The sequence below is a fragment of the Macaca nemestrina genome, chromosome X (assembly GCF_043159975.1).
Source record: "Macaca nemestrina isolate mMacNem1 chromosome X, mMacNem.hap1, whole genome shotgun sequence".
NCBI classification, from domain to species: domain Eukaryota; kingdom Metazoa; phylum Chordata; class Mammalia; order Primates; family Cercopithecidae; genus Macaca; species Macaca nemestrina.
The window spans coordinates 144,657,936-144,683,431 of NC_092145.1; the positions used below are offsets into that span (position 1 = coordinate 144,657,936).

The 25,496-nt window shown below is 40.1% G+C and overlaps 1 long non-coding RNA gene across 1 annotated transcript in view; it reads left to right on the forward strand.

Moving 5' to 3' along the window:
• Window positions 1–25,288, forward strand: part of LOC139360653 (uncharacterized) — a 39,340-nt gene extending 14,052 nt beyond the window's left edge. The window contains exons 3-4 of the long non-coding RNA XR_011618186.1: window positions 16,352–16,462; window positions 24,393–25,288. This is a non-coding gene — a long non-coding RNA (uncharacterized lncRNA). The remainder of the gene's footprint in view (window positions 1–16,351; window positions 16,463–24,392) is intronic.
• Window positions 25,289–25,496: the final 208 nt, after the last annotated feature.

A 25,496-nucleotide genomic window follows, 5' to 3' on the forward strand; every position in this document is an offset into this window, starting at 1 on the left:
CACATGCTCTCTTGCCTGCCACCATGTAAGACGTGACTTTGCTCATCCTTCATCTTCTGCCATGGTTGTGAGGCCTCCCCAGCCATGTGGAACTGTGAGTCCATTAAACCTCTTTTTCTTTACAAATTACCCAGTCTAAGGTATGTCTTTATTAGCAGTGTGAAAACAAATTAATACAAAGTTCATTCATGGCAATGTTGGCTCTTTCTAGCATGTACCTCAAAACTCTTCCAGCATCTACCCATTACCCAGTTCTAAAACTGCTTTCACATTTTTAGGTATTTATTACAGCAGCAGCCACTTCTTGGTATCAGGGCATGATGGTCTTCTTCTTTTTTTTTTTTTTTTTTTTTTTTTTTGAGACGGAGTCTCGCTCTGTCACCCAGGTTGGAGTGCAGTGGCGCGATCTCGGCTCACTTCAAGCTCCGCCTCCCGGGTTCACGCCATTCTCCTGCCTCAGCCTCCTGAGTAGCTGGGACTACAGGCGCCCGCCACCGCGCCCGGCTAATTTTTTGTATTTTTAGTAGAGACGGGGTTTCACCGTGGTCTCGATCTCCTGACCTTGTGATCCGCCCGCCTCGGCCTCCCAAAGTGCTGGGATTACAGGCGTGAGCCACCGCGCCCGGCCATGATGGTCTTCTTGATACCATTAATAAGTTTAGTTTCTAAAGAAGCTGACCTGAGATACAGATTTGACTGCAAATAATTTATTTGGCAGATAATTTAGGATGTTCTGGTAGGTGAGTAGGGTAGTATGTCAGGGAAGGGAAGGGGCCAACAAAGGCTATATTATCAAGAAAATTTCCCCTGTGAGTAACTAGAATTCAATCACACTGGGAAACTCTGGGAGTCAGTATAAAACAAACAAATGCCTGAGAATTATTCTACTGGAGAGAGAAGGGAGTGGGGGTGTTTATATGTCAGCTTTCATTGGATATTGTTTGAGAACTGTTCCTAGGAAGATGGTAATTTCTTGGCACTTTTGGCCTTCCATGTGCATGGATAGAGAGGGCTTCAGTGGCCACAGAAAATCCTCAGGAAAAGAGATGACATATTGGCAGTTAGAAATTAAGCCCTCCCACTAAAATGGTAAGGCCCAAATAGATATGGGGAGATACAGACAGTGGATGCTATATTAGTAGAGTCTAGAAGAACAGCACTTATAAAAATGCCTGGGGGCAATGCTTTTGTACAAGGGTGAATCAGAGTATCTGGGAGGCACGTATAGTTTTAAAAACCATATTTAATATAACATAATTTTATGTTTATAAAATAGCAATACTTTGGGTTATTGTCTCTTTGGTTGGTAAATATAGAGACAAGATAGTAAGTTTCAAAAGAGTTCAGCATAAAATTATAACATTGAGACAGATGAGTTTCAGAAGGGTCATTTGAAATGCTCATATTTGCTTTTGGCTTAAAATGTTTGAGAGGGGTTAAGCCAGATCCCTCATTACAATGTGCTACCTAATGAGGAAAGTATTTGCTAAAGAGGTTCTTCCATTTTGTTTTTCTAACCAAGGGTAAATAAGGTACAGATATATAAACTGAAAAGAAAAGCTGAAATTGGGATCGCCATTTCATCCACATCTTTAGAGCCATATTGAAAATGTATTTCAGCACAGAGAAAAAATGGCCTTTGGCAGAAGCATTTAGCAGAAGATTCAGTTTCTAAATACATTCTCAGCAAAATTAAATGGATTTGCCATGTTCTAATTCAACTTAGTTATGCCCCATGAAATTAAGAAGTTTTCTATAAATTGCATTTTAGAAACCATTAAAAAATCCTCAAGTAATAATTTCTAAAAGAGAAAAACCAAAAGAACTACAGAGAAAGTCACTAAAATCTCATCTGCTGAATTCCATTTTGGGCAACAATATTTTTAATGTTAATCTAAGAGTTCATTCTTCAAACAAAATATACTGATAAAGTCTTAGTTTAGGTGTAAACTTTGATGTGAATATCTCTAGTGAATTAATATCTATAAAGTGATTTGCAAAGCATCCTTGGCTGAGGAGGAGGAAGTTTGCTCTAGCACCTGGGGAAGAGTCAAAAATAGTCTTTTGAATATAGGCCTCTAGCTTGATAGCTGAGCTTTCTGGAGAGATGGGCTAATAAGAAAGTCTGAGGAACCCATGGCCAGGTGCAGTGGCTCATGCCTATAATCAGCACTTTGGGAGGCTGAGGCAGGAGGATCACCTAAGGTCAGGAGTTCGAGACCAGCCTGGCCAACATGGTGAAACACCGTCTCTATTAAAAATACGAAAATTAGCCAGGCATGGTGGCAGGTGCCTGTAATCCCAGCTACTCAGGAGGCTGAGGTAGAAGAACTGCTTGAACCCGAGGGGCAGAGGCTGCAGTGAGCTGAGATCGCACCACTGCACTTCAGCCTGAGCAACGGAGCGAGACTCCGTCTCAAAAAAAAAGAAAAGAAAAGAAAAGAAAGAAAATCTGAGGAATCCGTTTTAGTGAGAAATCCTGAATACACAGGTCACAAGCAGCATTGTACTATATACAGCTCTGCTGAGGACAGTGAATGAAGGCTGCAGGGAACATAATGTAACTTTGGTGACTTGAGAGTTCACAGTTCTGGAGTACCTGGGACATCAGCACTCTCCCAGAGGTGCTGACTGTGGTGATCAGCAGCACCAAGTAGCAGATACCCTTGAGGGATTTGAGGAGAAGACAATGGGAAGGCTTCTTACAAGCTGCCAGAAAGAGATTTTGCAAAACCAGTGAAATCTGGACTTTTCTTTTTAATATGACCACTTTAGTACTCACAGGCTGGAGAAAACTTGGGTTGACAATGAATGAAAACAGTACCAAGTTTAACATGCATCAAAGTTTCATAAGCCTTTACAGATCATAATTACAGAAATCTATGAATGGCTCTTAATAATCACATGGACAGAAAATAGTAAATCCAGATAATATAAATGCAATCAGTTGTGCAGTGTTGTGTCATCTTGATAAATTACCTTTTCCAAAGAGATATTTTAATATATCTATTGTTTGTTCCACTGAGTGCATGCCTGGTTAATGGGGAAACTGTGGATTTGGGGATTAGGAGCCCTGAATTCCAGTGTCCTAATTGGGTCAATGGCTTTATGAAACAGGCAAATTTTGGGTGAAGGATTAATTGATTGCCTCCAATTCATCACCCCACCCCCAGTCAACACCCTTGGCAGGACCTCACTGTGGGCAGAGAGTATTTCCCTGACCCTTAACTTTGGCTTTGGCCATGTGATATACCTTGGCCAATGACATATGAGCAGAAATTACTTCAGTTCCAAGTGTAAGCTTTAAAAGTCCTTGTCCATGTCCACTTGCCCTCTTGTGCCTTCACCATCACCATCAACACCACCATCTAGTTGGCCCACTGGTTCAAGGAAGATGAGAGTCATAGGCAGAAAACCACAGAACTGCCCTAGCCACAAAAACCTAGATCAGCCAAAACTCAGCTAGTTCAGAGATGCATTAGCTAAATACATGCTTATTGTAAGCTGCTAAAATTGTCTGGTTGTTTGTTACACAGCAATAGCTAACTGATACATCTTGTTATCTTTCTGGACCTCAGTTTCTTTATCTGTAAACTGAACAAGTTTACCATTTAACTTCAGAACTCTTCTAGCTTTAATCTTTTTTTCTAAAACAAATTCCTCTTTATGTATATGTAGCTGAATTTTTAAAAAATCTTTTCTTATAAACCTAAAGCACACTGATTTCAGGAAGTATTGTTCCTCTAGCTGGATACATCAGGTCTGTATTTAATGACACCCACTAGGTAGCAGAAAGTCTTTTAACCAAAGCTGAAGAGCAATATAAAATATGCAGAGGTTGAGCCTCAGATAAACAGTATACATTTAATTTCTAGCTTTCAAAGTAAAAGCTTCAGAGTGAACCCCTTATGTCTTTACTGAATGAAAACAAGTAGGTCTCCTAGACAGACAGGTGTGAGGGAAAGGAAGGACAGCATCTTCTAGACTTTTGGGAAGCATTTATATTTTTGGCTTATAGAATTCAAGCCAAAAGTATCCAACCAGGTTTACCTTTGAGGACCAACAATGATTAGCCATCTCTCTGGCAAGATATGTCTATACTCATTTTTATAACAGCTCCTTGACTAATCATATGATTTACATGTGATTTTCTATGTGAAGAATTTCTTCACATAGAAAATAAGAGTATTCAACCTCTTTCAATATGGAAAGTTAACATTCTCCTTTGTTTTTCTTCCTTGTCTTTGCTCCATGAGAAAGATCTACCAAAACCTACTTCACCACTAGCACCACCACTAGTGGAATGCAAACATAGCCCTCTCCTGCTGGGGTTTAGCTCTTCAGACTAATACATTTTAAGATTTGGGGTCATCAAACTTTACTGAGGAAGCAAACGGGCTGGGGGAGGAGAGTGTGTGTGTGTGTGTATGTGTGTGTGTGTATGTGCGTGTGCAGATAAACCGGGTGTGGAGTTAAACCCTGGAAAGACTAGGGGAAGGCAGGGCAAGATACATTAGGCTGGAAAATGTCTCCCCCACCCCAAATATATAATGTTTGAATCCCTGGAACCTGTAAATGCTGTTACCCTATATAGAAATAGGATCTTTTCAGATGTGATTAAGCTAAGGATCTTGAGATGGGGAGATTATCCTGAATTATCATGGTGGGCGCTACATGCAGTCATATGGATCCTTATAAGAAAGAGGTAGGGCCGGGCGCGGTGGCTCAAGCCTGTAATCCCAGCACTTTGGGAGGCCGAGGCGGGCGGATCACGAGGTCAGGAGATCGAGACCATCCTGGCTGACACGGTGAAACCCCGTCTCTACTAAAAAATACAAAAAACTAGCCGGGCGAGGTGTCGGGCGCCTGTAGTCCCAGCTACTGGGGAGGCTGAGGCAGGAGAATTGCGTGAACCCGGGAGGCGGAGCCTGCAGTGAGCTGAGATCCGGCCACTGCACTCCAGCCTGGGCGGCAGAGCGAGACTCCGTCTCAAAAAAAAAAAAAAAAAAAAAAAAGAAAGAGGTAGAGGAAGGTTTGACAGACACGCAGAGAAGGCGGTGTGGCCACAGAGGCAGAGATTGGAGTGATAAGGCCGCAAGCTAAGGAAGCAGGTAGCCCCCAGAAGCTGAAGGAGGCAAGGAATGGAACCCCTCTAGAGACTCCAGGCAGAGTCTGGCCCTGCTGACACCTTGTTTTCAGTCCAATGAAACTGTCAAGATTCTTAACTTAATCCCATCTGCAAAGATCCTGTTTCCACAGAAAGTAACATTTCTCTCTCTCCTCTCTCTCTTCCTCTCTTTCTCTCTTTCATCTGTCTCTTTCTGTCTTATTTCTCTTTGTGTCTCTCTCTTATTTGCTGCCCAAGCAGATGCCAAACTGAAGGATGAGATAATGGATTCCCCTACTTTTAGGTATGCTAATCTCTTTTAGGTATGCTAATAATTCCATCTCTAGGGATTATTTTATTCCTCTCCTCCCAACACTTCACATGGTTTCCCATGTGGAAGAGAAGAAAACATTTTATAGTTATTTCTTTTTTTTTTTTTTTTTTTTTTTTTTTTTTGAGACGGAGTCTCACTCTGTCGCCCAGGCTGGAGTGCAGTGGCCGGATCTCAGCTCACTGCAAGCTCCGCCTCCCGGGTTTACGCCATTGTGGGGGATTTTTTGTTTTTGTTTTTTGTTTTGAGACAGAGTCTCACTCTGTCATCCAGGCTGGAGTGCAGTGGCTCAATCTCAGCTCACTGCAACTTCTGCCTCCCGGGTTCAAGCAGTTCTCGTGTCTCAAACTCCCAAGTAGCTGGGATTACAGGCATGTGCCACCATGCCAGGCTAATTTTTGTATTTTTAGTAGAGATGGGGTTTTGCCATGTTGGCCAGGCTGGTCTTGAACTCCTCACCTCAAGTGATCCACCACCTGCCTCTGCCTCCCAAAGTGCTGGGATTACAGGTGTGAGCCACCACACCTGGCTAAATCTTGTTTTCTAAAACAAGATTGAGAATATAGGTATATGTATTCTTCAACTGGCCGAACTTACAACGCCAAGATACATTTACATTTTTTCTTTTTTTTAAAGAATCATTACTCATGTCCTAGCTTAGAGACACTCAGGAGGTATGGTCCAATCCAGCTTTTGTCCATTGTTCCAGTGGCTCTGAACATTGCCCAGAAGCCAATTCAGTTCTGCATGGTTTGTTCAAGGACAATTAGAGTTCAGGCTTATCTTTTTTATCTCCCTAATTGTTAGCAAGCACAAGGAGTCCTGAGGCTGTCCCCAAATCTGGCAGTCTGCTTAATAATCACTCCTCCTCAGCTTCTAAGCACTTTTGAGGGAGGAGGAGATCAGTCACTGGCAGAACCAGCTACTGTGTTATGGATTTATTAACTTAACCCCTTCTGAGTGTTCAGATAAACTACAGATGCAAAGAAGACTTTTCAAGGGTTAGAGGAAAGCTCTATAAACTATACATTGTCAACAAAACTCAATCAAATTCACATTCTCATTCTTCTGCTTGTCTTTAAAATCCCAGATTGACTTTTGCAGAATTCACAGTGTCACCCAGGTAATGCTGTTTCTAGATACTTTATTAAGGAGTTGTTAATAAAATAGCATAATGTGATGCTGCTTTGCAAATTCAGCAAGTCTATCACATAAAAGGGAAGCCCTCCCCCAAACGCACATACAGCTGTTCTGGGGAAAGGGGTGTGGGGGGGTGTGTGTGTGTGTGTGTGTGTGTGTGTGTGTGTGTATTTCTTGGCCCAACTCATTTCTCCTGTCCACTCCCTTTTGGTCATGCACCTGCAATTTGATCCTGCACTGTAATAACTCAATTTTGCTTAATCTGATTACACTTGACTAAAAATGAAAAGCAGAATCTATATGATATATTGAAGGATTTGTAAGGAAAAACTGTTTATCCTTCTAGCAGATTGTAACAGTTTAATGCAGGGTTTCTTAGCCTTGTCACTGTTGATATTTTGGCTGCATAATTCTTTGTTGTTGGGGGCAATGTCTTGTGTATTTTAGGATGTTTAGCGTCATTCCTAACTTCTACCCACTAGATGCACAAATGTGCCAGTAGTACCTCTTCCCCTCGTTTGGGACAGACATAAATGTCCCCAGATACTGGCAAATGTTTCTGGGGCGGGGTCTGGGCAGTGGAGAACCACTAGTTTAAATTGTAAATTCATTTTTTAAAAGATTCTCAGAGCAGTCCAAGAGAGACTGTGTTGAAAATGTGTATTAGAAAATTTGGTAGCCAGCCTCCAAGAGAGCACTCAATGATCCTGCTCCCTGGTATTCATGCCTTTATATAAGCCTACCCACCAACTGAATAGGGCTGGCCTATGTAACCAATAGAACACTGTGGAACTGACACAGTGTGATTTTCTTCAAGCTAGGTCAAAATGCCACAACCTGATGGGTTCATCTTGACTGCTGATCCCCACCACCAAAAACAATGTGAACAGCAGGTGTTGTAGCAAACAAAGAGTTTAATAATCACAGAACTGGCCAACTGGGGAGAACGGGGAGAAATTTCTCAAACTTGTCTCCCTGAGAATTCAAAGGCAGGGTTTTTAAGTGTATTTTGGTGGGCAGCGGGGTGGGGAGCTGGAAAAACTGATTGGCTGGAGATGAAATCACAAGGGCATCTAAAATTGTCTTCATGCAGCTCAGTCAGTTCCCAGGAGTGGAAGTCCAGGACCAAGTAGTGTCTCTTGGTGTGTTGAAATGCTAAGTCTGAAAAATATCTCAAAGACCAGTTCTTTCGGTTTCACAAGAGTGATGTTATCTGTAGGGGTAGCTGAGTAAATCACAAATCTTGCAACCCCTGGTTACATAACTCTGGGAAACATGCTAAATGACGGCAGGTCATTTTTTAACTATGTCTATTCTTTAGCAAAGTTGAAGCCTCTACTATAATTTTAACCTTGCCTTATGAATGCGTGTGTTAGGCCATTCTTGCATTGCTATAAAGAAATACCTGAGACTGGGTAATTTATGTTAAAAAGAGGTTTAATTGGCTCATGGTTCTGCAGGCTGTACAAGAAGCATAGCAGCATCTGCTTCTGAGGAGGCCCCTGGAAGCTTACAATCATGGCACAAGGCCAAGCTGGAGCTTGTATGTCACATGGGGAAGGCAGAAGCAAAAGAGAAAGAGAGAGGAGTTGCCTCACACTTTTAAAAAACCAGATCTTGGCCAGGTGCAGTGGCTCACGCCTGTAATCCCAGCACTTTGGGAGGCCGAGACGGGTGGATCACCTGAAGTCAGGAGTTTGAGACCAGCCTGGCCAACATGTTGAAATCCCATCTCTACTAAAAATACAAAAATTAGCTGGGCATGGTAGCAGGTGCCTGTAATCACAGCTACTTGGGAGGTTGAGGCAGGAGAATTGCTTGAACCTGGGAGGTGGAGGTTGCAGTGAGCCAAGATGGCGCCATTGTACTTCACAGGAAAAAAAAAAAAAAAAAAAAAAACAGATCTTGTAAGAACTCACTCATTATCATGAGAACACCACCAATACGATGGTACTACACCATTTATGAGGGATACACCCCATGATCCAGTCACCTCCCACAAGGTCCCACTTCCAACATTGGGGATCACAATTCAACATGGATTTGAGCAAGGACACAAATCCCAACTGTATCAGTGTGGCTTCAAGCTCTGGACAAAGAGGGAGTCAATTTCCCTTGCCTCAATGTTTAACTATACACTAAATTCTTCTCATAATTATCTTGTCTGTGCTAGAATAAGCAAAACAACAATTTAGCTTGTGAGGTTAGAAGCAAGATGAAGTCAGTCATGTTAGATTTCTCTCATTATGTACAATTCTGCAAAAGGGTTTCAATAAGACCACTGATATTTTAGATTACTTACTCTAAGGGGAAACTAGCTGCCATATCATAAGGACACTCACAAGCCCTGTGGATAGGTTCACATGGCAAGAGCCTCATGAGATCCATGTTGGATGTGGATCTTCCAGCTCCTGTCAAGCTATGAGATGACTACAGCCCTGGATGACTTCTTTTTTTTTTTTTTTTTTTTTTTTTTTGAGACGGAGTCTTGCTCTGTCACCCAGGCTGGAGTGCAGTGGCCGGACCTCAGCTCACTGCAAGCTCCGCCTCCCAGGTTTATGCCATTCTCCTGCCTCAGCCTCCCGAGTAGCTGGGACTACAGGCGCCTGCCACCTCGCCCGGCTAAGTTTTTGTATTTTTAGTAGAGACGGGGTTTCACTGTGTTAGCCAGGATGGTCTCGATCTCCTGACCTCGTGATCCGCCCGTCTCAGCCTCCCAAAGTGCTGGGATTACAGGCTTGAGCCACCGCGCCCGGCCCCTGGATGACTTCTTAACTACTACTTCATCAGGGGCCCAAAGCCAGAAACACCCATCAAGCCACCCTTGAATTCCTGATGTACTAAAATTGCATATTGTTTGTTATAGTTTACTATTTTTTAAGCCTCTAAGTTTGGGGGTAATTTGTTATATAGCAATAGATAACTAATAGAACTTAGAACAAATATCAGTTTTGAGCAAAGAAAACGTTTGTCTATCCAATATTTGTTTAATCAGAGAGACACCCTTTGTTACTTTTGTTATTAAAATCTTAAGGGTAGAGTACTATGGATCATAGCATAACTAACAGAAGGAAGACAGAAGTAGGTCAAGAGATAAAGCTAGAGTTTTTGTTAGGAAGAAACAGAAAGTTTCCTTTGATTGGCTAATATCCCTAATTCCTAAAATAATGGGATTAAGCAAATAAACACTTAATTTACTGGATAAATGCTTGTTTTATCTTTGTAAATGTTGGATTTCATTTATTAATAAATTGGGTTCCATTTAGAATATCTTTGTAGGTCATTACAACATTAGTCCTTGTTTAAAAATGTGAAATAATCACAGTTTGTGTGACATCTATACATGCAGTTTATATAACCATGCAATTGCCAGATTATTTGTCCATTGATGTTTCTTAAAATGGTGCATAAACTGGCCCTCTCACATAGGAATAAATTTGAGGGATAGAATTTCCTTACTGCTAAAATTTCCTTGCCCACAAAATAATTTTCTCAAACCATTAAAGAATGATGAGCAATTAATGGATAAACAAATCATGGTATATTCATATGATGAAATACTACTCAGTGATAAACAGGAATGAACTGTTGCTACACATAAGATCTGTGAATATCAAAATAATTATGCTGAGTGAAAGAGGCCAGACAAAAAGAGTACATACTTTATGATTTGATGGGCACAAATTCTAGAAAATGGAAACCAATCTGTAATATCAGAAAGCAAGTCAATGGTTGTCTAGGAATGGGGGTAGAGAGGGGCAGGAGGGAGTCATTATAAGTGCATAAAAACGCTTTTTGACGGTGATGGATATGTTCGTTATCTTAATTATAGTGATGACTTCATAGATGTATACATGTCAAAACCTATCAACTTGTACGCTTTAAATATGTACAGTTTATTGCATGTCAATGTTACCTTGAAAAACTGTTTTAAAAGTGATGGATGACATACCATGTCATAAAAAATGAATGGTGGCATAATCATACAGAAAAAGCAAAGAAATAGAACATAGACAAAAGTAGTTATCCTGTCATCTGAATTCCTAAAAATCTTATTCAGTTGCCCAAAACAAACAAAAAATGCTGGACTCCATGTGAGCTTAAGTTTGCTGTTCTGCAATTCAGCGGTTCTATTCAAAGATATTGGGGAACAAGTAAGACTGTAGGGTTCCCAGACACAAGACAGATTGCTTTCACTGCAGCAGTGCTTGCACACCCCTCCCCCAACTCCAGGCAACACAGCTTGCAGCAATGAAAGTGACTTCTTTCTTCTTCTTGAGGAGAGGAGAGAGATGATTAAAGGGAACTTTGTCCTACATCTTGGATACCAGCTTAGTCACAACAGGATAGAGCACCAGGCAGATTCATGATGCCCCCATCCCAGGTCCTGGCTCATGGAAAACATTTCTACACATACCCTGGGCCAAAAGGAAACATGCTACCTTGAAAGGAAGTACTCAGTCCTCGCAGTATTCATGACCTGCTGACTGAAGAGCGTGAATAACCAACAGTACTACCCAAATAGTATGCCATGGGCCTTGGGTGAGAGACTCTCAAATGTGTTGACTTCAGGTACCACCTGAAGTACAGTGGAGTAGAGCACCAAGAAGGCACTTGGGGTCCCTGAGTCTAGGCCTAGGCTCTTAGACAGCATTTTTAGACATGCCCTGGGCCAGAGAGGAGCCCACTTCCTTGAAGGGTGAGTCCCAGGGCCATATTCACAAGCTGACTGAGGAGCCCTTAAGTAAACATCAGTAGTGGCCTGACAGAACTCTCTGTGGGCTGGTGGTGGTAGCCATGGAGACAGGATCCTCTGCCTATGGAAAGGGGAGGAAAGAGTGGGAAGGACAATAGCCATACACACACACACACACACACACACACACACAAATACCTAGGAATTAGCCAAAGAAGTGAAATATCTCTATAATGAAAACTATAAAACACTGATGGAAGAAATTGAAGAAGAAACCAAAAAATGGAAAGATATTTCATGTTCATGGTTTGGAAGAATCAACATTGTTAAAATGTCCATACTATTCAAAGCAATCTACCAGATTCAATGCATACCCTGTCAAAATGCCAATGTCATTATTCACAGAAATAGAAAAAACAATCCTAAAATGTAAGTGGAATCACATAATTTTAGAATAGCCAAAGCTGGCTGGGCACAGTGGCTCATGCCTGTAATCCTAGCACTTTGGGAGGCTGAAGTGGGAGGATCACGAGGTCAGGAAATCGAGACCATCCTGGCTAACACAGTGAAACCCTGTCTCCACTAAAAATACAAAAAATTAGCTGGGCATGGTGGCACGTGTCTGTAATCCCTACTACTTGGGAGGCTGAGAAGAGAATCACTTGAACCCGGGAAGCAGAGGTTGCAGTGAGCCAAGATCGCACCATTGCTCTCCAGCCTGGTGAGAGAGTGAGACTCTGTCTCAAAAAAAAAAAAAAAAAAAGAAAGAAAGAAAAAGAAAAGAAAAAAAGAATAGCCAAAGCTATCGTAAGCGAAAATAACAAACCTGGAGGAATCACATTATCTGACTTCAAACTATACTACAGAGCTACAGTAACCAAAACAGCATGGTACTGGCATAAAAACAGACGCATAGACTAATGAAACAGAATAGAGAACCTGGAAGCAAATTCACACACCTACAATGAACTCATTTTTGACAAAGGTGCCAAGAACACACACTGGGGAAAGAAACAGTCTCTTCAATGAATTGTGCTGGGAAAACTGGATGTCCATATGCAGAAGAATGAAACTTGATCCCTATCTCTCACCATATACAAAAATCAAATCAATATGGATTAAAAAATTAAATCACAGACCTCAAATTATGCAACTACTACAAAAGAATTGGGGAAACTCTCCAGGACATTTGTCTGGGCAAAAATTTCTTGTGCAATAACCCACAAGCACAAGAAGCCAAAGCAAAAATGGACAAATGGGATAGCATCAAATTAGAAAGCTTCTTCACAGCAAAGGAAACAATCAACGAAGCCAAGAGACAACACACAAAATGGGAGAAAATATTTGCAAACTACCCATCTGACAAGGGATTAATAACCAGAATATATAAGGAGCTCAAACGACTCTAAAGGAAAAAAAATCTAATGATCCCATCAAAAAAGGAGCAAAACATTTGAATAGACATTTCTCAAAAGAAGACATACAAATGGCAAACGAGTATATGGAAAGGTGCTCAACATCACTGATCATCAAAGAAATGCAAATCAAACCTATAATATCTCACCCCAGTTAAAATGGCTTATATCCAAAAGACTGTCGATAACAAATGCTGACAAGGATATGGATAAAAGGGAACACTTGCACACTGTTGGTGGGAATGTAAATTAGTAAAATCACCATGAAGAACAGTTTGGAGGTTCCTCAAGAAACTAAAAATAGAGCTACCATATGACCCAGCAATCCCACTGCTGGATATATACCCAAAAGAAAGGAAGCCCAGTATATAGAAGAGATATCTGCACTCCCATGTTTGTTGCAGCACTGTTCACAATAGGCAAGATTTGGAAGCAACCTAAGTGTCCATCAACAGATGAATGGATAAAGAAATTTTGGTGCTTATACAAAATGGAGTACTATTAAGCCATAGAAAAGAATGAGATCCTGTCATTTGCAACAACATGGATGGAACTGGAGATTATTATGTTAAGTGAAATAAGCTAGGCACAGAAAGACAAACATTACATGTTATCACTTATTTGTGGGATCTAAAAATCAAAACAATTGACCTCATGAAGATAGAGAATAGAAGGATGGTTACCAGAGGCTGAGAATGGTAGTGAGGAAGGGGAAGGAGGCAGGGCTGGTTAATGGGTACAAAAAAAATAGTTAGAAAGAATGAATAAGACCCAGATTTGACAGCACAACAGAGGGACTAGCATCAATAATAATTTAATTGTACAGTTTAAAATAACTAAAAGTATAACTGGATTGTTTGTAACACAAAGGATAAATATTTGAGGGGATGGATACCCCATTTTCTATGATGTGATTATTATGTATAAAGTATTTCATATATCCCATGAATATATACACCTACTATGTACCCCAAATTTTTTTGAAACACAGATTGCTTTCTTGATATCTTTTTCAACTAGTTTGTCAGTATATAGAAACACTACTGATTTTTGCTGATTTTGTGTCCTTCAACTTTACTGAATTTGTTTATCAGTTGTAAGAGGTTTTTAGTGGAATCTTTAGGTTTTTCTATCTATAAGATCATGTCATCTGCAACCAGGACAATTTGACTTCTTCCTTTCCAACTTGTATATCCTTTATTTCTTCCTTTTGCCTAATACCTCATACTTCAATTCTCAGTGCCTCAGTGAACTTTTCCTTCCTCTACTCTTAATTCAATCTCTTGGTAATTCTCCACAAGACTAGCTGTGGAGTAGGAGTGGTCTTTCTTGCACCTCTCTTTCATTTTTCCCCTCAAAATAAGGACAAACACTTTTCTGCTGATTTCAAAGATTTTGCTACTACTCATATGGAGAAACAGGCAGAAAATAGCAAATATGAGAAAGTTATGAAGTTTCAGGGTCATGCTAAGCGCTTATAGTCATGACTCTGTGTTTCTTTTCCCAAATCTCTTCTGAGATGGTGGCTGAGAACCCCTTAGTATTTTCTCTGTTTTTATTGGTAAAGTCAGGACACCAATCCTCCTCCTATGCCCATTTACACCTTTTCCCAGTTCTCTCCAAAGTAAAAAACTGTATTGACTCTTTCCTATATCAAGAACCCTCTTCAAAGCCTATAGGGATTAAAAACCAGTCAGGACAGTATAATTTTGTTAATTTGGGTCAGGGTTTCAGTGTGAATAGTGTAGTTGAGCAGGACTATCTTCTGCTATTATGGTATCTCTCTCCATGAGATTATGTTGTCAGGGTTCTGCATCAGTTAGCTATTTGACATACTAATGCTACATAACATGCCACTTCAAAACCTACTGCTGTACAATAACATATGTTTCTCCCTCATGTGGTATCCTGGGATTAGCTAGAGTTTGGCTGATCTCGCCTGGGCTTAGCTCCAATGTGTGGATTTAGTTCAACTTTGCTCCACACATCTCTCATCCTCCTTAGACCAGCAGCTTACCTTAGGTGTGCTCTTGTCATGGTGCTAGCAAAAATGCCATAGGTCAGAAACACATTATATCTCTTAAGACCTAGACTCAGAACTGGTACCCTCTCACTTCTGCTCACATCCCATTGGCCAAAGCAAGTCATATGGCAAAGCCTAACATCAATGGGGAAGGTAGGTATACTCCTCCCAAGAAGTTTTTGGGAGGTGGAGTAGGAAGGAATGAATACATGCTGAACAATAGTCTGATCTACAGGTTGTTTTTCACTTTTCTTTTCATCTTTTCCTATACATTTATTATTCTTATACTGCTGTAGAAAAATATAAACTTATGTTTCACAATTTGCAAGCATGACTTATGTTTCACTATTTACAAAGTTGATTTCGTGCACTACAAGGCTTCACTCTCTAACACTTTTCTGACACGTACACTATTTTTTCCTTGGGCTTATCAGGCTATTATAGCAAAACATTATGGGGTATGGGGTGAGGTTTATACCATGGAGATGATGTCAATTGGGAATGTATTCAACAGTAAATAACATGAAACTCAACTTACAGTTGCTGGAACAAATAGGAATTTATTTTTCTCACATGATGAGCAATTCGAAGGCAGACAATCTTGGGCTGGTAATATTATCAAAAGACTCAGTTATTTCTCTTCTTCTGATCCGTGATTTTTAGTGTACTGGCTTTTGTCTTCATGGTTGTAAGAAGGCTAGTGCAGCTTCATATGTCAAGTCTACATTCAAGACAAAAAAAGAGCAGAGGACCATGACAGCTGACGCAGTCTCCCCTTGTGTTCAGAAAGAAAACCTTTCCCAGAACCACCCTCAATAGATGTCCATTTGTATCTCATTAGAAAATAAGGTTGTCAGCATTATAGCCTTTATAGCAAAAGGAGGGCTGAAGGCTGTTGGAAGGGAATGTTGAGACAACCTACAGTATGTACCACAGGGAACACACTCGTCCCTTGTACCCAACCCCTCTCCCTCTAAGTAATGCTTACCTCTAAGTATCTATCTATTTGTAACAAGTACAAAATGTACAACACATGGATACTCTCTGACTAAAAGATAATCCTGTCCCTGGACCTCTTTTCCACTTAGGAACATGCCCCTCTGTGTTTTTCATCAGGCCACATGGAAATTGATCCTGAGTTTTATGAATTGATTTACACATTTCATGTTCTCAAGTAATGCTATAATGTTTACTGATTTGGAAAATATCAGGAAAGGCTATTATTTTAAGGTTGTGTCCTTGAGCAAGTTACTTAACGACTCTGGGCTTCAGCTTCATTACCTAAAAAAAATGGACTTATAAAAAAAAAAAACTATCTTGCAAGGTTGCTGTGAAGATAAGAAATCATACTTGAAAAAAGCTTCATATTTTGCCTAGCATTTAAGAGTTAAGTTGAGTTTTGTTACTAGCAGCTGAATGCATTCCTAATTGGTGAACTCACTATGTATTAAGCTTCACTACCTCCCACAATCTTTCAGTGAATTACGCTGATGAACCAAAGGAGTAAAATGTACTAATCAAAAAAGGAATGCATTGTGAAGCCTTATAATCAGTAGCTGACGTCATTACCATTATTGTTCTAAGGTACTTGAACTCATTCTGATTAAATAGTTCATCCTCCTTTTCTTTGCCGTTTCAGCGCATGATAAGGCTACCAGTAATATGTCAAGAATCTGCACCCAGCATTGCCTTTATCTGACTGCCAACTCTGCATCACCATCATGTACCAGCCCTCTATAATGGTCAGATGGTAAGTGGAGGTGGGTGGGTAGGGGATTGGGGGGGCTACTTTTTAAAGTATGAAGAAAAACCGTAGAGGAATATAAGAATATCTTGCTTGAAACATAATCTCTAGGCCTGGGAGAAATTGCCTTCGTCCTTCTTTCCTGTCCCCACATCACCAAAGCTCCACCCTGCTCCTCCTTAGGGCAGGGATAGAGCATTAGAAGAGAGCAGGAGTTTCCAGCTGTGCCACTCCTTTCTAGAGACAAAAGCATTTGCTTTTTTCTTCCTGTTTCTCAAATTCACTGGCTACAGCACTTACACATTTGTTATTCTCCACTCACTGCTCTAATTAAAATTCAGGTCCAACCACTCAACTGAAAAGTTAACTAGATTAAGAAATAATTAGACAATCCAGTCATTAATTGCACCTAACATTAACCCAGATGAATAGACACATGACCTGCTCCAAACTCATTGGTAGGTTGACTGTTAATGTTGAATTTCTGTCAGTTTCACACACCAGAAGTAATCATAGGTTGTCTCCCTTTATCTACCAAAAATTAAACCCTGTGATTTGCAGGGTGAAGAGAAGGCAACCATCAAAATTATAAAAAGGAAGTATTTCTTTCTTACGTTAATACTTAGTGATTGCTTTAAATGCAACAGAGTTTAACTGTAATAACAATTCTTAAGTCAAAAGTATCATGTAAAATTTTTCATTCTGTATACAACTTCATGTTTAGATTAATTTTCATAATCTCAATAGTGGGAATGTGGATACTTGTTTTGCTCTCTCGCCAACTGATGAGTATAAAGAAAAGGATGGTGGTTGTGGTGGCAGTGGGGTCTTTTAAGTGTCATTAGCACCTAAGTAGGAGAGAGGACAATTGCAACACTTCAGAAAAGTTTGCCTTGACCCTGAATTTGCTTAAATCATTATAGAAGAGCAGGGCTGGAAGTTGCTTTAACAATCATCCCTCATTATACAGACAGTGGCTTGTTTGTTTGTGTCATTTGGTGTTTGTGTGTTTGTGTACAACATATGGCAGAAACTCCTTGATGTGTGTTGCACCTGCACCAACAGATCTTGTGCAATAGGGATGCCTATATAGAGGTGATTTGCACAAATTGGCCCTAAAAAGGTAACATGGACATATGTCCCATTCCACAAGCAGGGATATGCTTTAATGACAATTACCTTGTAAAGGGTATAAAACATTGCTATAACATCATACTAATATTTTATATAAAATCCTTTCCTGAGAGCAATGTTGGATAGAGGAGGGTCAAGGGAGCATGAGAGTGTTGGGTACATAGTGAAATGGGAAGTGAATAGAGGAGGAAAAGGATCAGAGACTAGAGACTGGGGAAAGATCAGGCCAAAGAAACCATGTTACCGCTGAGCCTGGGAGTTCCTGAATCCTAATGGAGTATAAATATCCTTGAGATTAAACCAATGGCTCTCAAAATGTAGTTTTCATACCAGCAGTAACAGCATCACCAAAGAGCTTCTCTGGGCCCCACCCCACAGCTACTGAATTATAAACAACCCCTGCAGGTGATGCTTATGTGCAGTGAAGTTTGTGTAAGTAAAGAAAAACAATTTTCTCCTGCACCCTTCATGAGTTCTTAGTTGGAACTCCTTGTAACAAAGGACAGATTGACAAGAGAAAAACAAAGACGTTTAATAACATGTATACCTTCTGTGTACATGGGAGAAAACCCAGAGAAATGAGTAAATCTCTAGAGTATATCTCAAGGGGTTGTCTTAGACTTCAGGCTTAAACATGATCCTGTGCTGAAACAAAGAAAAAGAAGTGTGGAGAAAGCCCTGTTATGAAAAGCATTTTAAAGAAGGGTAAGGTTTGTTACGCAAATTTTAAGTTGATGCTTTCTCCATGACAAGAGTTCCTAGTGATTTACTCATCCTTCTCTTCCTGGTGCAAAGGGAAACACCCTTACAAATGCTGATCTCCTTTATAGATGTAAATTTCTCTTTCGAAAGTGTAACTTCTACTCTGCTGTCAAAGCATCTCCTGTGTCCGCTGTTTTCAAAGACACGTATTTGGGGTGGCACATTCTGGTCTCCTACAGTCATATTTTGGGGTAGCATGTCCTGAACCCCATCATTTGACAGCTACCACTGCATTTAATATTATTGACGACGTCTACCTGGATGTGAATGAGTTCCCATTAGACCATGGTCATCTCAAAGGCAGTGAGCAGAGATCACCAATGCATCTCCAACCCCTAGGAGATTGGCAGAGAGCCGCTAAGTATCTATTGCTTGAATCAATCCATTATTCTTGTTTGAGAATAGGAAAGTCTCTTTCCTGATAGCAAAGTTTAATATGGTGATACCAAGTTGTAGGGAATAAGGGAGAAGGAAGTACTAATAATGGGTGTGTAAGAATACCGATTTCACACTTTGGCCCAGCATTGTTCCTTCCTGCTTACAAAATAAATCACACTCAGGTATATCACTTTAAAGGTAGATTCCAAGTTTTACAGAAATAATTTTAAGATCCTCTCTTCTTTCTGTTTTCCACTTGGGCAACAGGTAAAAACAGCAATCCATATGACTCATTATCTGTCATGAAGTTAGGGAGTAACATTTCAGATTTAATACCGTTTATATAGAAGGAATATTCTGGTCATAGTGTTGGAATGCAGAACAATACTCAGAAGTATGGTGCTTTGGAATGCTGAGCATTTTGAATTGAAATTGGAAGGCCTTAGAAGCTGCCTCAGAATTAAGGATATCTAGGTTACCTTGTTTCTTTCCCCCTCCAAGGGCATAAAGGGACTCTTTCTGGAATTTCTTTACCTAACTAAGGCAACTTTTTTCCAAAAGAAGTGTAATTATCTTTTTTTTTTTTTTTTTTTTTTTTTTTTTTTTTTTTTTGAGATGGAGTCTCGCTGTGTCTCCCAGGCTGGAGTGCAGTGGCATGATCTCGGCTCACTGCAAGCTCCGCCTCCTGTGTTCACGCCATTCTCCCGCCTCAGCCTCCCAAGTAGCTGAGACTACAGGCGCCCGCCACCACGCCCGGCTAGTTTTTTGTATTTTTAGTAGAGACGGGGTTTCACCATGTTAGCCAGGATAGTCTCGATCTCCTGACCTCGTGATCCACCCGCCTCGGCCTCCCAAAGTGCTGGGATTACAGGCTTGAGCCACCGCGCCCGGCCTAGAAGTGTAATTATCTTAAGGACAGCACCCCAGCCTTCCCGCACCCCCCCACCACCACCCCAGGGATTTTATCAAATAACAAAGAAAGAAGGAAAGATTAACCACCGGAGAAAAGACTAAAAGTCATCACCATACCCCGACAGACTTCATCTATTCTTCCAAAGGCAGCTCTAAGAGATTACCTGGGAGACTTTATCTACATAATAAGATGACTTTTGTTCACAGTGAAGTTCTGTCCCTCATCTTCCTGCAATTTATCTCCACTTCCCCCAAAGCTCAGTAGAACTTTGTCCCAGGCCAATTGTCTGTTCTTTGGTTTCATGCATTTCCCCTAAAAATCATTTACCATCGCTCAAAATTACATACATCCTGCATTTCCCCTCTCTGTTATGGAGAGAGTATTTAAGCCTCAACAATCTGGCCCTTCTTTGAGTTTCATATTTGTGGGACATCCATGCTTACACACATTATTAAATTTTATATGCCTTTTTCTCCTATTAGCCTGCCTACTGTCAGTTCATTCCAGAAAACTTTCAGTGGATAGAGGGGAAGGTTGGCGTTCATCTCTCCTACAGAAAATATTAAGTTATATGGGGAACAATAATTCTGCCTGACAGCATTTTGAAATAAGTATTTTCCCAAGAAAGTATTTGCTTTAGGCTGGGTGTGGTGGCTCATGCCTGTAATCCCAGCACTTTGGGAGGCTGAGGCAGGCAGATCACTTGAGGTCGGGAGTTTGAGACCAGCCTAACCAACATGGCAAAACCCTGTCTCTACTAAAAATACAAAATAATTAGCCAAGTGTGGTGGCACACACCTGTAATCCCAGCTACTAGGGAGGCTGAGGCAGGAGAAAGTATACTTGTGAGCATTATTTGCCTCTTTTCCTCCTACCCCAAGATCTTGCTCAAAGTGGGTGTTTATGTTTTTTAAATGGATGGATGGACGAACCACAGGGAACTTCCACTTATCTCCTGTGTAGACAGAAATTGATGACCCCATGTTGCAGGCATCTCATAATAGTCTTGGAACTAAAGAATACTCAAGGCCGGGCGCGGTGGCTCAAGCCTGTAATCCCAGCACTTTGGGAGGCCGAGACGGGCGGATCACGAGGTCAGGAGATCGAGACCATCCTGGCTAATATGGTGAAACCCCGTCTCTACTAAAAAATACAAAAAACTAGCCGGGTGAGGTGGTGGGCGCCTGTAGTCCCAGCTACTCGGGAGGCTGAGGCAGGAGAATGGCGTAAACCCGGGAGGCGGAGCTTGCAGTGAGCTGAGATCCGGCCACTGCACTCCAGCCTGGGCGACAAAGCGAGACTCTGTCTCAAAAAAAAAAAAAAAAAAAAAGAATACTCAAGTTGAGAAGCCCCCTTCTTGCCTCCCCTCCCTCCCCTCCCTTACTTTTACCTTCTTGAGTAAATTGTCAGTCCTTGCACAAGCCATGTAGCATCCCAAGACTTAACTGCTTGTCTGAGGCAGAAAAAATCAACCTGATGAAAGTTTATAGACAATGGGGACTGAAAGAAAGGAACTGCTGCACTCCCCACCCAGAATTATAATGAGCTGATGTCCACAAAAGAGTTTCTGAACTGTAAAATACCATGATCACAATAGTCATCATTATTAAAAGTATTTGTTCGTTGGTATGAGATAACTATTTTAGAATTCTATTTTCTGAGCAGAGGAAATAAGGCTGGAAGATTAGAAGCTTCTGCTCATTGACACTGATGATGCATGAAGTCTTTTCTGTGGCTCTGGGACTTTTGTGCATAGCCTTTCACAATACATTGTTTTCCTTGCATCTTCATTCTCCAAAGGTGAACTGAGAACTTTGTAGATTCTGGGCACTGTGTCAAGTGCAAGGATTAAAATGTAACTAAGCCGGGATCCCTGCCCTTCAAAAGTCATAGTCTTCAGAATTTAACTGCTGTCTCACTTAACAGAAGTTTGAAAACCCATGTAACCTCTTTACCCATTTTTAAGTCGACATCTCAAGATTTTCATCATAAACTTAAATAATTATAAACAATAGAATTACCAATGCAGTATGAATATGTATGTTTGCAAATAAAACAGACACATCATTCATTTAAAAGTGTCCAATAGAATCTAAATACCATTTAGATATTTATGATTCATTTTCTTAAATATATAGAAAGAAACTTTATGTTTCTTCTCATCATCAATCTCATATTTCATTCCACTTCTCCCATAGAATTTTATCCTAATGAAATTGTTTTTTGTGCTTGAAGACTTGCTGGTCACCCTATAACACCCATACACACACACACACACACACACACACACATACACACACACACACACACATACACACACACACACACAAAACAACTTTTTTTCACATGACTATTCAGCTTAACTTTCTTAACAAAGTGTAGCTTGATCATGGACTGTTGGGTTCAAATCCTAGCTGTACTGTGTAATAGTTCCGTCCATGGGTTAACTTCATTTTCCTCTTTCATAATACTGGGAAATTAACATTACATATTTTGTGGGGTTGTTGCAAGGATTAAATGAATCAATATATGAAAATATTGACTCCAGTGCCTAGCATGTAGTAATCATTTAATAAATAATGGTAAATTATTAATCTACCATGCAAAATACCTCTTCATTCACAATATAAGAGAGTCACCTTGTACAACATTTTCTTCCATATATGATATATCCATGATATTTTGTCCAACCTTGCTTTTTTATGCCTAAAGCTGTGAAGGCCTAGGGAAAGCTTCTCCTCTGAACTCTAAAGGATCACTGAAAATGAACTGACAATATACAGATTAACAGGAGAAAAGGACATACAAATGTATTAACGTGTATAAGCACGAGGCAGTTGCAAGGGAATGATTACTCAATAACTCAATGAAGTCCAGATGCCTATATACCCTTTTTTACGGGGAAAGGGAGATGGGAGGAATATGGCTATTTTGAGGGGTAGTAAATAATTATTAGGGGGAATGAATGGACCCATTGCTCAGACAATGGTTAGTAAATAATTATCTTTGGAAAATTGAACCTGAGAACAGACGATAGTTTCAGACAAAGTTTTTCTGGGCTTTAGGTGTGGTGTTTAATTTTCAGTCTCTTCCTCTGTGATTTGAATTTAAAGTTCTCTGGTTAATGAAATTTCAGGCAGGAGATTGGGGTAATTGTGTTCCTCTTTGGCAGTCAGCTTTCCAAGTAGATAACAGAACTTCTGAGAACAGCTTCATCTTATGCTTTGAGAGAAACAGAGGATTGAGATGGGGGCGTGGGGAGAGGGGTGTCAGAGAGCAGAGAGATCGTGAGGCTGCTTTTGTAGTTCACATGACAAAGTGCCATTTGTTGGGGAATTGTTTTCTGAGCCCCAAGAAGCCCTTAACACAGATTACCAGTTTGCCAGGGATTCTTTTTCCAGAAGTACCTCAAATTGATGGACAAGTAATTTGCTACTTTCCTCCTATCTGCCCATTGCCAGAACAAACTTCCAAAGTACTTCATGTAAAAACACTAGCAACTATAGCTTTCAGGTCATTCTAAGACACTATGAGGAAATGATAAACTAGCATACACATGTTTTTCCCCACATGGTTAGTTGTAAATCACACAGTAGCTTTAATTTACCTTAAGATGATTAATAGTTAAACCTTACTCAAAAGTCACCTCCAGTATGATCAATGCATGCTATTTTCTGGTCATCCTATCAGCTTAGGGTAACTTTTTTTCAACTTTTATGTTAGATTCAGGGGGTACATGTGCAGGTTTGTTACTGGGTATATTATGTGATGCTGAGGTTTGGGATATGAATGATCCTGTCACCCAGGTTCTGAGCATAATATCCACCAGTTAGTTTTTCAACCTTCGCCCCTCTCCCCACCTCCCCTCTCTAGTTCCCAGTTTCTATTGTTCCCGTCTTTATGTCCATGTGTACGTATTGTTTAGCTCCCACTTTTAAGTGAGAATATGTGGTATTTGGTTTTCCGTTCATACATTAATTCACTTAAGATAATGGCCTCCACTTGCATCCATGTTGCCGCAAAGGACATGACCTTATTATTTTTATGGCTGCATAGTATTATATGGTGTATATAAACCACATTTTCTTTATCCAATCCACCATTAATGGGAACCTATTTGATTCCATGGCTTTGCTATTGTGAATAGTGCTGTGATGAAGATGGTAGTACATGTGTCTTTTGGGTAGAAGAATTTGTTTTCTTTTAGATATATACCAGTAATAGGGTTTCCATGACGAATGGTAGTTCTGTTGTAAGTTCTTTGAGAAATTTCTGAACTGCTTTTCACAGTAGCTGAACTAATTCACCTTCCCATCAACAGTGTATAGGCATTCTGTTGGTGTTTGACTTTTTAATAATAGTCATTCTGATTGGTGTGAGGTGGTACCTCATGGTGGTTTTGCTTTGTTTCTCTGATGATGCATGCTGCAGAGCATTTTTTCATATGTTTGTTGACCGCTTGCATGTCTTCTTTTGAAAAGTGTCTGTTTATATCTTTTGCCCATTTTTAAAATGAGGTTATTTGTATTTCACTTGCTCAATTGTTTTAAGTTCCTTATAGACTCTGGATGTTAGGCCTTTGTTGGATGTGTAGTTCGTGAATATTTTCTCCATTCTGTACGTTGTCTGTTTACTCTGTTGAGTTTCTTTTGCTGAGCAGAAGCTCTTTATTTTAATTTGGTCTAGCTTAGGGTAACTTTTCAAGGGAAGTTTTGCTGGTAACAGTGGTCATCTCTCTGGTTTCCTTAGGAACACACCCAGAGGAAATGGATACACGTGATGACAAGAAAACCAGGGTGGCCAGGATGTAGGACACCTGGACTCTCATTCATAGCTGGTGAAAATGTAAAATTATACGATTACTTTTGGAAACTTTGGTAAGGAACTTTGCAGCTCCTTATAAAGTTAAATCCATCTACCCTATGACCCAGAAACTCCACTCCCAGATATTTATCCAAGAGGGAAAAAAGTATGTCTACCTAAAGATTTGTACAATAATATTTATTCTGCTTTATTCATAATAGCCCAAAACTCAAATGTCTATCAACAGGAGATCAACAAATTTTGGTATACCCATACAATGGAATACAACTCAGCAATAAAACAGAATGAACCATGGTACATTTAACAACATGAATGAATCTCACAAACATTATGTTAAGTGAAGGAAGCCAGATATAAATAAGTACATATAGTCATGCACCACATAATGACATTTTGATCAATGACAGACAGCATATATGACAGTGGTCCCATAAAATCATAATACCATATTATTACTGCACCTTTTCAATGTTCAGATATGCTTAGAGGCACACATACTTACCACTGTGTTGCAATTGCCTATAGTAGTACAGTAACATGCTGTACAGGTTTGTAGCCTAGGAGCAATAAGCTATACCATCTAGTCTAGGTGTGTAGGAGGATACACCATGTAGGTTTGTGTAAATACACTCTATGATGTTCACACAATGACAAAATTGCCTAATGATGCATTTCTCAGAATGCAGCCCCATTGTTAGTCAATGCATGACTGTACTATTATAGTTCCATTTACATAAAGTTCGAGAATCTGTGTTAATAGGAATCATAACAGTGATTACCTATGGGGAGGGGACATTGATGGTAGATGACCACAAGGAACGTTATGGGGTGATGAAAATGTTCTGTATATTGATTGAGGAGGGGTTACACGGGTGTATACCTTTGTCAGACCTCATCAAACATTACATTTAATATCTATACACTTTATTAAAGATAAATTATACTTTATTATTTTAAAAATTGGAGAAAGAAACAAAGCAGCATCCAATTTTACAGTTTTAAGGGACCTCAAGGATCACTTTACCTTAA